Here is a 13,801-nt window from a genome sequence, read left to right as displayed (position 1 = left end):
TACAAAGTAGTCAAATCACCATCATTTCTAGCCTCCTGCAAGGGACCCCAGATTCTGCTTTCCCCCATGCCCCCATAATTTATTCCCCACACAGCAACTATTCTGACCTTTTTAGACCATAAATCACTTGCCTACTTACAGTGACTTTTTGTGAAACCCAGCCCCTCGCCCTGGGCTGCAGGGCCCTGCAAAACTGACCTTGGACTCCCTCTTTAACTCCTTTTGTCCTCTCTTGTTACTGTCCTTAGGAAAATCACTCACCTCTCAGGTCCTTGAATATCCCAGTTTATTCCTATCTCAAAGCCTTTGCAGTTGTTGGTCCCTGTCCTGGGAAATCTCATTCCAAGGGATCCAAGGAAATCCCTCCATCTTTGTGGCTCAATGTCAATGTCACCTCCTCAAAGAGGCTCTTGCTGCCCAACTATCTAAAAATGCCTGCCTATGCCACATCCCCTAATTCTCTGTCCCATTCATCTTTTTCCCCAGAATCTCTCACTGTCAGAAGCTACTCCTTTGCTCCAGCTAAGTGTAAGCTCCTGAGAGCAGAGACCTGTCTCTGATCACTGCTGTAAGCCATGCACATAGCACTTTGGCCAAATGAGAAGATATGGTCCAAGATTTTCATAAAATTTCCTTCCAGACACACTAGGAGTAGGAACAAACTTGTGTTTCTATGAATATACCGTAATGTTTCTAATTCCACAGCTTTGCTCATATACTATCCTTTCCCTGGAAAGTTGTCAGTCTTATGGACAAGCTCTCCCATCCTTTAAACCAGTCCAGCCGCCCGCCCTTTAGGAAGCCTGCCCTTCCCTCTTCAAGCTGGGTTATGTGGCTAATGCTAAGCCCTCCATATGGTCCCTGCGGTCTCTACCATTGTATTTACCACATGGTTTTTATAATTATTGACTTGGTTGCCAGGCTCTTCCAAGGAGACCAGAGTCTACTACAGGGAAGGGACAATTTAATTCAGCTAATTTCCCTAGCCCAGAGCGTGCCACTGAACACATGCACAATTCAAGCTTGCTAACAGAGACCAGAACCCTCAACCTCTTTTTAGTTTTTTTTATTATAGTTGATTTATAGTGTTCTATCAATTTCTGCTATACAGCAAAGTGACCCAGTTATACATATATATACATTTTTATCCTCCATCATGTTCCATTACAGGTGATTAGATAGAGTTCCTTGTGCTACACAGCAGGATCTCATTGCTTACCCACTCCAAATGGCAATAGTTTGCATCTATTAACCCCAAACTCCCAGTCCATCCCACTCCTTCTTCCTCCTCCTTGGCAACCACAAGTCTGTTCTCCATGTCCATGACTTTGTTTCTCTTCTGTAGATAGGTTTGTTTGTGCCATGTATTAGATTCCAGATATTATTTGGTATTTGTCTTTCTCTTTCTTTCTTTTTTTTTTTTTTATCTTAAGTAGAGGTGGGAATGAGGGGGGGAGGACTCAAGGTCTCAGGGACCAAGAGCCCTGCCTCAGGAAACCACACCCACACGCTTTTATTGTGCTCTTTATTTTTTTTTTATTTTTTTTTCCCCACTGTACAGCAAGGGGGTCAGGTTATCCTTACATGTATACATTACAATTACATTTTTTCCCCCATATCTTTCTCTTTCTGACTTACTTCACTTAGCAGGAGAGTCTCTAGTTCCATCCATGTTGTTGCAAATGGCATTATTTTGTTCTTTTTTATGGCTGAGCCAGAACCTTCAACTTCTGGTTGTGGTTCAACTGTATCATCAAAACACATTGCGTATTCTACAGACATAAGTCATTCACATCTCAGTCCACGTTTTATCACTTATAATTATTTAGTTAGACCTTCAGAGTTTAAAAAAAAGAAAGAAAGAAAACTGTATAACCCGTTGTCACTCAGCTTTAACTGTTTTCAGCCTAAGGGGAATGTGGCTGGCTACTATAATTTTTTTTTAAAAAATCTCAGGGCTGCTAGGGATAATTTAAATCCGCAGATAATCCGCAAACCTTATTGTAGAAATTAATTATACCAACCCGTTTTTATCAGAGAGGCTAACCAATGAGGAGCTCTATTGATATGAGTTTTAACTTCCTTTCATTTCTCTTCCTAATAAAAATACATGGGAGAAAGGGAGGAATAAAAGGAATTATAAACAGCCCCCATGCTGATTATGAGCTCCTGAATAATTGAGAACTACCTAAATTTGTGTTAGTCATTTCTTGCAGTTCCCTGACTGTCAGGTCCGTCTTGGGGGTGATGAGAGGCACTGAGTAAATCATAAAATGTGCTGTGCTCCTTTTTCTCCATTCAAGGAAGAAAATAACATTAATCCAGTTAACAATTCACATAAAACCAGAAAGAAAATTGGCTTGGGTTTAACCATGTTCCGTAATTGAAAGAGGTTTTTGCCCAGAGGGAAGATGATAGCATTTAATCAGGTATTTTTCTGACATTCTGTTCTATGTGATTAAAGACACCTGCCATGAATATTAAGTCATTTTTTTTGTTATTGGTACATTTCCAAAATTCCTGGTATCTTGTCTTCTCAGGCAAAATCTCCGTAACCTGTTTTTCTTTAGCCATGATTTTAACAGCTCATGGAATCCAATGAAGATGTGGTTCATTCTTCCAGTAACTGTTGAGTGCCTACTGTGTGTCAGCCACAGCGTTAAGTGCCAAAGGAGATGCATCATGGGGTTTATATTTAATAAGACCTTTCCCATAACCAGCATATTGAAAAGGGCAATGCCATTTTAAAATTCATAAGTATTTCCATATTGAAATGCAACTTACAGACACAAAAAGGTCACTAGTTTTTGGCAAAAAATAGAGTTGTTCATAATTAAATGTGAAGGGAGGGAGACAACCTGAAAACAACAACAATAACAAAAAAAGTAAGAAGGCTTTATTTGCATCTTTACAATTAGTATGGTCATGTTTATATGTTTATAAAATCTTAAATTATACTAGATTTTCATGTCAACTATTACAAGCACAAAAAATTACTATTATAGTCTAATTTGACAGAGATACATTGTTTGAAAAATATACACTCCTCTCTGAGATACACAGGGCATGACATTTACCAAAATAAATCATGTGTTACACAGATAGAAACCATATATATATATATATACACACATATATATATGTGTGTGTGTATATATACATACACACACACACATATATATACACAAACACATACACACATGTATATGTATACATATATATATGCATATACACATATATGTTTCATTACTAAAAATTATTTAGTTAGAACTATAGAGTTAAAAACTCATTTTGCTCATGAATCCCTATAATCCTTAAGGTGTTTCTAGGACAAATCCATTATGAGATACAATCTCAGAATGAACAATAGGTAGTACACGGCTGATTAAATGTGGCTCAGTGAATGAGACCCTTTCAGGAAGAATACCCATGTTCAAGACTCTCCCCAACACCTTATTCCTTAGATACCTCAAGGAGATACGTTCTTCCCACTGCTTGTACAGCTGATGTTCAAACAACCATCCTAAAGCTCTGTAGGAGGCCTGACTGGCACCAACATGAGATTTTCCTGGAAGTGCAGGATTTTCCACGGGTCATGTCCTCTTGCCATCCAACTGGATCTAATCAGCCGTGGCTCAGCTCTGAGGCTGTGAATTATCACCGAGTGTGGATTTATTGGGCCAATTGTTTTATGTAATCAAACAATTCAGTTGGGCTTCCTGGGGGCCAGGATAACTTGAGGATAGATAACTTTTGAGAGCCTAGATGTGCTTAATTCTGAGTATCTTTAACTGATTGTGTCTATCCTAAAATGAAAACAGTCTTTAAGGAATGGGAATAAAAATGGGAGAGAATAACCCTCAATCATTGGGGGCGGGGAGGACTCTTAAAGAAGAGCAGACATCTCTTTTCCCATTTTTCTTTCACTCTGAGCACCTCTCCTAGGGCTCAGGGATGCAGTGTTTTATATAAATTCACAAGTGAAAGTGATAACAGATCATTCCCTAAAGCTTATATTTTATCACTGCATGCTAGTACTTTCCACACTAATCATTTGCTAACTGTAAATGAACCCATTCCATTTATGAAGTACTCATCCTTTTTGCCCTCTAATCAGAGTTAGAAAAATGAGTCTGGTGTTCATGGACCCGTGGAGTAAACCATGAAATGGTTAGGGCTTTGCTCCCAAGCAGGAAGTCACTCCCTGAAAACACTGAAATTAAAACCTAGAATATGAAGTTTAAGTGATTGTGATGCCATTTTTCAAAATTGCCAGGGGGCGGATCATACACATCGCTACAGCTTCAGCTCTCTTGACCTATTCCATTTAACCAAGTAGCCAGGTTAACCAAGGCTTCCATTCTCTTCTGACATAGACCATACTGGCCACTCAAGGCTAAGGGGATGCCAGCTCACCTCCTCCTCCCTCAGAACCCCAGGGTCAGTTCTTAAGGGTCTGTTGTGTCTGCTCCCCATTCTGTTTCTGCCAGTTGAGATCATTGTATTTATGCAATTTAATTCAGTAGTACATCAACCTTAAAATACAGAAGTTCTCATTGTGGCTCAGCAGGTCGTGAACCCGACTGGTATCCATGAGGATGCGGGTTAGATCCCCAGCCTTGCTCAGTGGGTTAAGGATCTCGGTGTTGCAGCGAGCTGTGATGTAGGTCACAGATGCAGCTCGGATCCCAGGTTGCTGTGGCTGTGGTGTAGGTCACCAGCTGCAGCTCTGATTCAACCCCTAGCCTGGGAACTTCCATATGCCACAGGTGCAGCCCTAAAAAGCAAAAAATAAAAATAAATTTTAAAAAACTCCCCCCCCAAAAAAACCCTGTAAAATATAAGTACAATAAATATGGGTTGTTGCTTTCATGAAACCCAAAATAAGTATTTAAAGACATTCTGTTAAGGGTGTGTGGCTTTAAAAAAATTGTTTTGAATTAGATGTGGATATGGCAACTTTAAAAGACTGGGGACTGGAGGAATATAAAAATCCAGACAGATCTTCACACAGATTGCTCAGCACAGGTCTTAAAGGACTCACTCCACTTTGAAAGAAGGAAAATGAGATTGTCAGTGATGCGTTTCAGGGTATGGTTTATGAAAGAAAGATAATGCAGAATTCCAGGAGTCCTTATCAGATAAATGATCATCCCCATGCCTCATCTTCCTCCCCACCCGATAAAATATTGGCAGATGAGTGTGCCTTTATGCATTTTACAATAAAGTGGCATTATAAATTATGCGTTAGTTTTTCTTACGAATTTTCTCACTTGAATTAACTTTTTAAATTAACCACTACTATTCTTCCTCATGACGGATAATTTGGTTTCACTCCATAACATGGCGATTGACAGGCATCCTAAATTCCAGATCTGATGCTTCTTGTTGTCTGAATCTTTGGCCCAGTTGCTTAACTATTCTGATCTTCTGCTTCCTCATTTGTAAAATGATAATAATAATAGTACTTGTGTTTTAAGTTTGTCAAGAGGATTTAGGAGATAATGCATATTAAAGACTTGTCAGGTAGCATATGATAATGCATATTAAAGTGTCTGGTGGCACATTCAGTCCTTAATCAACAGTATCAATTTATACATCTTTATTATTATAGAAATTTGGAACCCAGGTGTGCATCGGCTCGTGCTGCCATACCACAGACTGGGTGGGTTAAACAACAGAAATTTATTTTCTCATTGTTCTGGAGGTTGGAAGTCCAAGATCCAGATGTCAGCAGGGCTGATTTCTGATGAGACCTCTCCTCAGCTGTGAGATGCTACCTTCTCTCTGTGTGAGCAGCATGGGGACGCACTCTGGCGTCTCCTCCCCTTTTGCAAGGACATCTGTCTTATTGGAAGAGGGCCCCAGCCTTTTGACCTCATCTACCTTAATTACCCCGTCTCCATATTTTATCAAATATTAGTGGGGGTTAGGGCTCTGACGTATGAATTTAGGGGCGCACAATTCAGCCCCTAATACAGTATAGTTATACTCTACTTAAAGTGAATGGAACTTAGAAGTAGCTTTGGGATGCAGCAATGACCCATCATACAAGATGGACCCCAAAGAGAGACTATGTTTCAGTCCATTGCAACACAGATTCAGGAGAGAATCTTAGTTCCACTCCTGATCCACTCTGCGAAACTGCAATTGTTATTTAATATCTTCTTTCTCTAGATCCACATATAAAAGTGAATTGTAAATGAACACCTCATTGGCTTGCTTCATGAGGATGTATTAAGGACCAATATGACGTCGTTCAATAACTGAGATTTCTCAATAAGATAAATATTGAGCAGCAAGACAGGCTTGTTCCCCTTAATGTTACATTCATTTGTTCTTCTATTCATTCATTAAAAAGGCAGTCAAAAAGCACAACATTCTAAGATAAATAAGGACTAGCGATATGAGGTACAACATGATAAACATAGTTACTACTGCTGTAGGTTTTATATGAAAGTTGAGAGAGTAAATCCTAAGAGTTCTCATGACAAGGAAAAGTATTTGTTTCTGTTTCTTTCATTTTGTATCTATATGAGATGATGGATGTTTACTAAACTTACTGTGGTAATCATTTCATGATATATGTAAATCAAATCATTTGGCTGGATATCATAAATGTATACAGTGCAGTATGTCAACTATATCTCAATGAAACTAGAAGAAAAAAAGTCATTAATTACCTACCATGTGCAAACACTAAGACTGCAGAGGAAATTGTTCCTAGAGCATAACGTTAAAGTAGCTCACAGGCCTTTGGGAAAGGCAGACGTGAAAATAAGTAATTACAATAAACCAGAAATGCAGTACAGGGAGTTCCCGTCATGGCGCAGTGCAAACAAATCCAAGTAGTATCCATGAGGACTCGGGTTTGATCCCTGGCCTTGCTCAGTGGGTCAGAGATCTGGCATTGCTATGGTGTAGTTGACAGACTCAGCTTGGATCCCCCACTGCTGTGGCTGTGGCATAGGCCCGCAGCTGCAGCTCCAGTTCGATCCCTAGCCTGGGAACTGGGAATTTCCATATGCCACAGGTGCAGTCCTAAAAAACAAAAAAACACAAACAAACAAACAAAAAAAGGAACACAGTACATAGTTGTTTGTTGTAAGATTAACTGCCATGAAAATATAATAATAAATATCATTTATTGGGTGCTTTCTAGGATATTCCAGTTACCGTGCCAACTGTTTTATATTCTTTATCTTATCTAATATTTATTTAAAAATACTGTACTTTCAACATTTTTTTTTTTTGTCTTTTTTGGGCTAAACCTGCGGCATATGGAGGTTGCCAGGCTACGGATCAAATCGGAACTGAAGCTGCCGGCCTACACCACAGCCACAGCAATGCTGGATCCAAGCTGAGTCTGCGACCTGCACCACAGCTGACAGAAACTCCAGATCCTTGACCCACTGAGCAAGGCCAGGGATCAAACCCACATCCCCATGGATACTGGTTGGGTTCATTAACTGCTGAGCCACAACAGGAACTCCGATTGTCAACATTTTATAGACTTAGAGAGATTAGGTGTCCAGTGGCTCATGGTTGTGAAGTATTACAGCAAAGAGAAGAACTCACTTGTGTCTAATTCCAGAGGGCATTTTTGTAACCACAGTCTGTCCTTCTCTTTGCTGTGGGAGCACAAAAAAGGGATCTACATCTACTTAATAGAAGGGTTACTGCCGAGCTGGATCTTGAAGGATGAGAAATTGTCTAATTGGAGGAGGAGGAAGCAGGGATGTAAGAAAGCTGAGAGGCGCGAAGGAACACAGCCCACTCAGGAATGGACAGTAGGTCATGTATCAGGGAATGACCCTAAGGGAGGTCACTTGGAGGACAAAGCACAAGGACCTAGGAAGTCATGCTACCCAAGGACAGCAAGGGACCCTAGAGATTTTTTGGAGCAAGAAGATCATGCAAAATGAGATCTGCTTTCCATATCACTCTGATGAAGATGTGTGTGCTGCGCTGGAGAGAGTCATGGCAGAGAGTTGGAGTATTTAGAGAAAGGATGACCAGTTCACCGCTCTACCTATCCAAGCAAGAGGTGGTATGGATCTGAACTTGAGAGCTGGAGAGAAGAATGTTGAAAAGATATATTTAAGAAATAGGAGTTCCCGTGGTGGCGCAGTGGTTAACGAATCCGACTAGGAACCATGAGGTTGCGGGTTCGGTCCCTGCCCTTGCTCAGTGGGTTAAAGATCCGGCGTTGCCGTGAGCTGTGGTGTAGATCGCAGACGCGGCTCGGATCCCGCGTTGCTGTGGCTCTGGCGTAGGCCAGTGGCTACAGCTCCGATTCGACCCCTAGCCTGGGAACCTCCATATGCCGCGAGAGCGGCCCAAGAAATGGCAAAAAGACAAAAAAAAAAAAAAAAAAAAAAAAAAAAAAAAAAAAAAAAAGAAATAGACTTGCCAGTGGTTTGTGGTCAATCAGATATGAGGAACGAGTCAAATGAAAAGACGGACTCCCAGCTTCTTAGTTCAAAGAATTGGGTGCAAATCTGTGCTTCGAGGCAAGAGGGAAAGGGGCTCAGGGGTGATGGAGTTCCTTTAGGATGCTTTCCTTTCAGTCACTTGTGGGATACTAAGTGCATGTCACCAGTAGACAAGTAGAAACGTAGTCTGGAGCTCCTAGGAAGATGTCGGGGCTAGAAGTGCAGATGGAGAAGCTGTCATCACGTCTGTCGGTGACAGAGTCAAGTCCAAGCAGTAAATGAAAGCCCCCAGGGGAGCAGCTCAAGGAAAGAGAACCTACCAAGGTCAGCTCCAGGTTCCTCCCAGAGGAACCCAGAGTGGATGAAGACCCTGGGGAGATCAGGAAGGCAGGAGAACCAGGGGAGAGAAGGATTCAAGAGGGTAATAGGCGTCAAAGCCACAGAGGTTAAGTAAGGAGGATTTCCTAAGTATCCATCGAAGTTGAGAATTGAGAGGTCACTGGTGACATTACTGCAGTGGCTTCAGTGGAATGCAAGGACAGATGCCAGATTATAGTAGGTAATAGAAGGTAGGGAAATGGAAACCTCAGGTAAAGAATGTCTTCAAGAACTTGACCTCTGGGGGAAGGATGGTTCTAGCCAGCAGGGCGATAGGATCAAGAGAGCACTGGTGGGTTTTCCCCATTACACCTAGTGTTTTTATAATATCCAAATGTTTAAGGACCAAACAGAATCCTAACTTTTAAGACCTTTGAAAAATGCCTTACAGGCATTCTTTTTAAGTTTTGCTTCATTTGTTTGTGATAAATAAAATTTGCTTGCACTTGAAATTCATATTTCCTAAGCTGACTCTGTGGCCAGCTGATATAAAGGCCTTCATAAAAAATATCTGTCCCAGGAAGTATCAAATTCAGTATGCTTTTATTATGCTTCTTCTGTCACTGTCAATTCAAATGTCTTATAAATCCATTAATGTTACTTTATTCATTCAACTGTACAATCAGAATAAAGGAAATATCCATTGGAGCATTTCCATGAATAAACAAAGACCAAGGAGAGGAAGAAAGAATAACCAAATGACTCCCTCCCAGAGATTTGCATGGTTGGGGCTTGGAGAGGAAGAGGTCCCTAAAATTTGATTGAAATGTTCAGAGTAGCTCCTATGAGGGGAGACCTTAGAGGTTTGTTAGGTAACCAAGCAGGATCCTATGGGGCCTTCCTGGGACAGCGGGTCTCTGAAGTACCTAGATAACAGTATCTGATGCACATTTCCTGAGTTGTTTTACAGAACTGCCTACCCACCGAATGGAAGATATTAACTAGTGATTACCAGGAGCGTGTAGCCCCAGGTCTATTGGAGCCTGAGGAGTGATAATGTCACCTCTTGTGGCCCCGCCCCATTACCTCACCATCCACCAATCAGAATTGTGCAGGAGCCGATCCTGCACCCTGGGACTCCCCTCCCTCACCCCGCCTTTAAAAGTGTTTTCCATGGAGTTCCCGTTGTGGCTCAGTGGATTAAGAACCTGACATGGTTTCCATGAGGATAAGCGTTCAATCCCTGGCCTTGCTCAGTGGGTTAAGGATCTGGCATTGCCGCAAGCTGCAGCATAGGTTGTAGATGCAGCTTGGATCCCGTATTGCTGTGGCTGTGGTGTAGGCCAGCAGCTGCAGCTCTTATTTGACCCCTAGCTTGGGAACCTGAATATGCTATAGGTGGAGCTGTAAAAAGGAAAAAAAAAAAAAAAAATGCTTTCCTGGAACCCATCAGGGAGTTTGGGTGTTTGGGGCACGATCTGCCTTGGACTCCTCATTTGGTGCCGTACAATAAACATTGCACTTTCCTTCACCACAACCCCTTATTGGTAAACTGGCTTACTTGCATGTGGACAAGCCAATGCAAGTTTGGTTCAGTAACAGTTGGAGACCCTTTTTCTCAGTCTCCGACAAGAAAGGCCTAGGATTTTAAGAAACAAGGCTGAACCTGTGCACATAGCACGTTTGTCTGTCCATGGGCTGTAAGTGGGACACCGATGAGCTGTAGGGAGCACCTCCCTTCAGGCATCACCTACTCCCTCGTCTAAGACCTTACACTGAATAGGAAGGCCACCCTCCCTGAATGACAGGGCTCCCTTCAGCGGGTCAAACTGAAAAGACACCCTTCTTCTCCGTGAAACGCTGACTGATAATCATTTGAGGGTAACCAACGTGTTCATGGATCTTTCGCCTCCAGTTTTTACGGCTTGTTTACCTGTAAGGAAGGCACAAGGGTAATCCACGCTCCCCTGCAAGAGGATGAGGGAGGACTTTGAGTAAGAGGTTGAGAGCACACCTTTTAGGGCTAAAAGTGAAATTCATCCTGGCAAAGTTTGAGCCATGACAATAGACAGGCCAAGCACTTCTTTTGCACTTACTATGTGCTGGGCCGGAGTTCCCGTGGTGGCGCAGTGGTTAACGAATCCGACTAGGAACCATGAGGTTGCGGGTTCGGTCCCTGCCCTTGCTCAGTGGGTTAACGATCCGGCGTTGCCGTGAGCTGTGGGGTAGGTTGCAGACGCGGCTCGGATCCCGCGTTGCTGTGGCTCTGGCGTAGGCCGGCGACTACAGCTCCGATTCGACCCCTAGCCTGGGAACCTTCATATGCCGCGGGAGCGGCCCAAGAAATAGCAAAAAAAAAAAAAGACTATGTGCTGGGCCCAGGCCCATTGGTAAAGGGATATATACCTGCAATTCAGAGAGAGATGAAAAAGAGAAAAAGTCATCAGGGCAGTTACCACTGTGCCTCAATGGGATTGGTGGCCTTTTGGGAGCACTGGGATGTGGGTTCGATCCTCAGGGCTGGCACATTGGGTTAGGGATCTGGGGTTACCACAGCTTCAGCTTAGATCAAGACTGTGACTTGGATCTGATCCCTCGCCCAGGAACTCCATATGCCATGGGCGGCCAAAAATGAAAAAAACAAAAACAAAAACAAACAACTCACCAGGCATGCCCAGCATTTTACATATACTACCTGTGTTCATTGAGGAAGGTGTCATCATTCCATTTGTAGGGAAACAAATGAGACTAAGAAACCTCAGGAACTTGTCCAGAGTCACAGAGCTGGTAAATTGCAGAGTGAGTGTCAAACTCACCTCTTGCCTGAGGCCTGGTCTCTGCATTGCCCCAGGCTGCCTTCTTGCAGCCAGATAGTTGAGCTAGCAAAACCACTCTGTCCCTTTCAATAAATTGCACATTCTGCATTTCTCCAGCTTAATAAGCACTGTAAAAACATTTTCCTTAAAAAAAAAAAAATCTACGTATTTTTCTTTTATGACCACTGATAGCATTCGTGACTTTGTAAATTAAGGTGATGAAGTGAAAAATCAAGGTGTCTCAAGGTAAAAACTAAACAGCACTATTGTCAGCAAAGGATTCCTCTAGTCCCAGATATTTTCTACTTGTATTAGCATATTTAATGGATTTTTTGCTCTCTCCCCAGGCCAAATGGTGTTGACTGTCAGTGGCTATTAAACCTGACTGCACAGCAGAATCACATGGGGGAAGCCACAGGGAAAAAAAGAAAAAAGAAAAAAAAACTAAAAATGCCAGAGCCCCATAGTCAGACATTCTATGTTAATTATCCTCTTGTAGATTCCAGGAAGATGTACACTTTTTGAGTTCCCCAGAAGGTTCTAATGTGCAGCCAAGGTTGAAATCACTGAGCTCCACCATGTGATAACCTCACTGATAGCCTGGGAACTAAATTGTGTGTCTGCAAGACAGACAAGAATCCTCAGTTAAATGCCCTGCCTTGATCTCTGTCTGTATCATCAGCCAGATGATGGATAATAGCCTGGTGATGGATCAATAACGCTTATCAATAAAACTATAGGTTGCCGGATGTTTTTGATCCCTACTGATTAAATATCTTAAAATTTAAGCAGTTAAAACAGTGAGGAAAAAGAACCTCTCCCTTCTCACCTTCGCAAAGCAAGGAAGGATGCTTCAAACAAGAGAGACTGGCTACAAAATGTTCAGCATTTTAGTGTGTTAAGAAACTGAAATTTCCCAGATTTTTTTTTTAAAGAAAGTACCAGTTTCAATATTCTATCTTATTTTTTTTGAGATTATACTCATACCACATTGATTTGTCCATTTATCAAATATTTGTTGGTAATCTATCGTATTTTAAGTACGGAGGTTGGTTTCTGCTTTTATCAAACTTACAGTCTAGAGGGATGAGCAAAATGAAAGAAGAAACAGACGAGAAACAATGAAAACTAGGACAGAAAAACAGGGAGTGTGATAAAGACCAGTGGTCACCTGGGAGTTAGTGATTAGGGAAAGCCGCTTCGAAGAGGTGACAGTTGAGCTGAGAACCAAATGCCAGGAATGAGCCATGCTTATAAAATCTGGAGTGAAAACATGCTCAAGGCAGGAGTGGGCTTAGGACATTGGAGGCCACTGGAGCTAGAACAGCAAGAAAGAAAGCAAGAGTCAGAAAAGACAGGGGCACAGAGGTGGGCAGGTGGACCAGTCATATAGGCAGTGTTTTCAACCCTGGCTGTACATCCTAGTGATAGAGATGGAGTAGGCACAGGTAGTTGTAGAAATCTCAATAAAGGGTCATAGATGGAGAGGGAAATCTAGGGGACTTCGGGAGATCACTGTGAGTTAATCAATTGCTCAAAAAAGCCATCAGAATGAGGCAGGCTTGCTTGATTCTTGGAAGCCTGCGATATTGGGTGGGATCTGGATGAGGTCTGCATTCAGATTCAGACCAAGGGCAGGAGTTTGAGGACCGCCCTTCTGCTGATTTGAATACACACCTTACTGGATACTAAGGAGAAGCTACTTCCCTAAGAAAGAGGAAGAGGTGGTCTTTTCCGACCCCCACTCCTCCTAGATGATAAAACTGTGCCCCACGGGATCCTTGGGGCAGAGCTTCCACGCCTGCCCGCTTGTAGCCTCCTACCCTAATAAATCTATTTCTTGCCTATCACTTTGTCTCTCATTGAATTCCTTCTGCATAGAAGCGTGAAGAACCTGAAGCTCAGTGAGTCCAGTCACTGGGTGAGTGATTCTAATTTAAAACCATGGGTTCAAGTCCCAATCTGGGTTTAGGCTGGGTTTGAGTCCCGGCAGAAGGGTTCGAGTCCCAGTCCGTGTTCTGGCTAGGTTCAGGCCATTGGTGCTGCTGGTTTCACTAGGGCTTTAAAAAACAAAAACAAGAAACCAAAGTCAAGGTCCACTCCAGATTTTGATTCAAAATCTCAGGTGTTTCAACAAGAGTTTTCTCCACAAAGAATATGCAGAAAAGGAGTGAGACCCATTAAGCAAGGCTTTAAAAGCCAGATTCAGCATTTGATTTTACAGAGAATAAG

General features: G+C 42.3%; 1 protein-coding gene and 1 long non-coding RNA gene across 2 annotated transcripts in view; both read left to right on the top strand.

Annotated features, from left to right (window-relative positions):
- The window catches only part of KCNB2 (potassium voltage-gated channel subfamily B member 2), a 428,677-nt gene that overhangs the window by 252,919 nt on the left and 161,957 nt on the right, over positions 1-13,801 (top strand). The gene's annotated exons all lie outside the window — the stretch shown is intronic.
- On the top strand, positions 6,889-11,165 carry LOC146403842 (uncharacterized). Its single transcript, XR_014843692.1, has 2 exons — positions 6,889-8,113; positions 8,408-11,165. It is a non-coding gene; the product is annotated as an uncharacterized LOC146403842 (long non-coding RNA).

The sequence above is a fragment of the Sus scrofa genome, chromosome 4, assembly GCF_054392235.1.
Source record: "Sus scrofa isolate SSC_HxYL_T2T_F1_AM1 chromosome 4, Sscrofa_HxYL_maternal_Yorkshire_Landrace_v2.0, whole genome shotgun sequence".
Lineage (NCBI taxonomy): Eukaryota > Metazoa > Chordata > Mammalia > Artiodactyla > Suidae > Sus > Sus scrofa.
The sequence above is the reverse complement of the archived record's forward strand: the minus strand, read 5'-3'. Positions and strand labels throughout refer to the sequence as shown.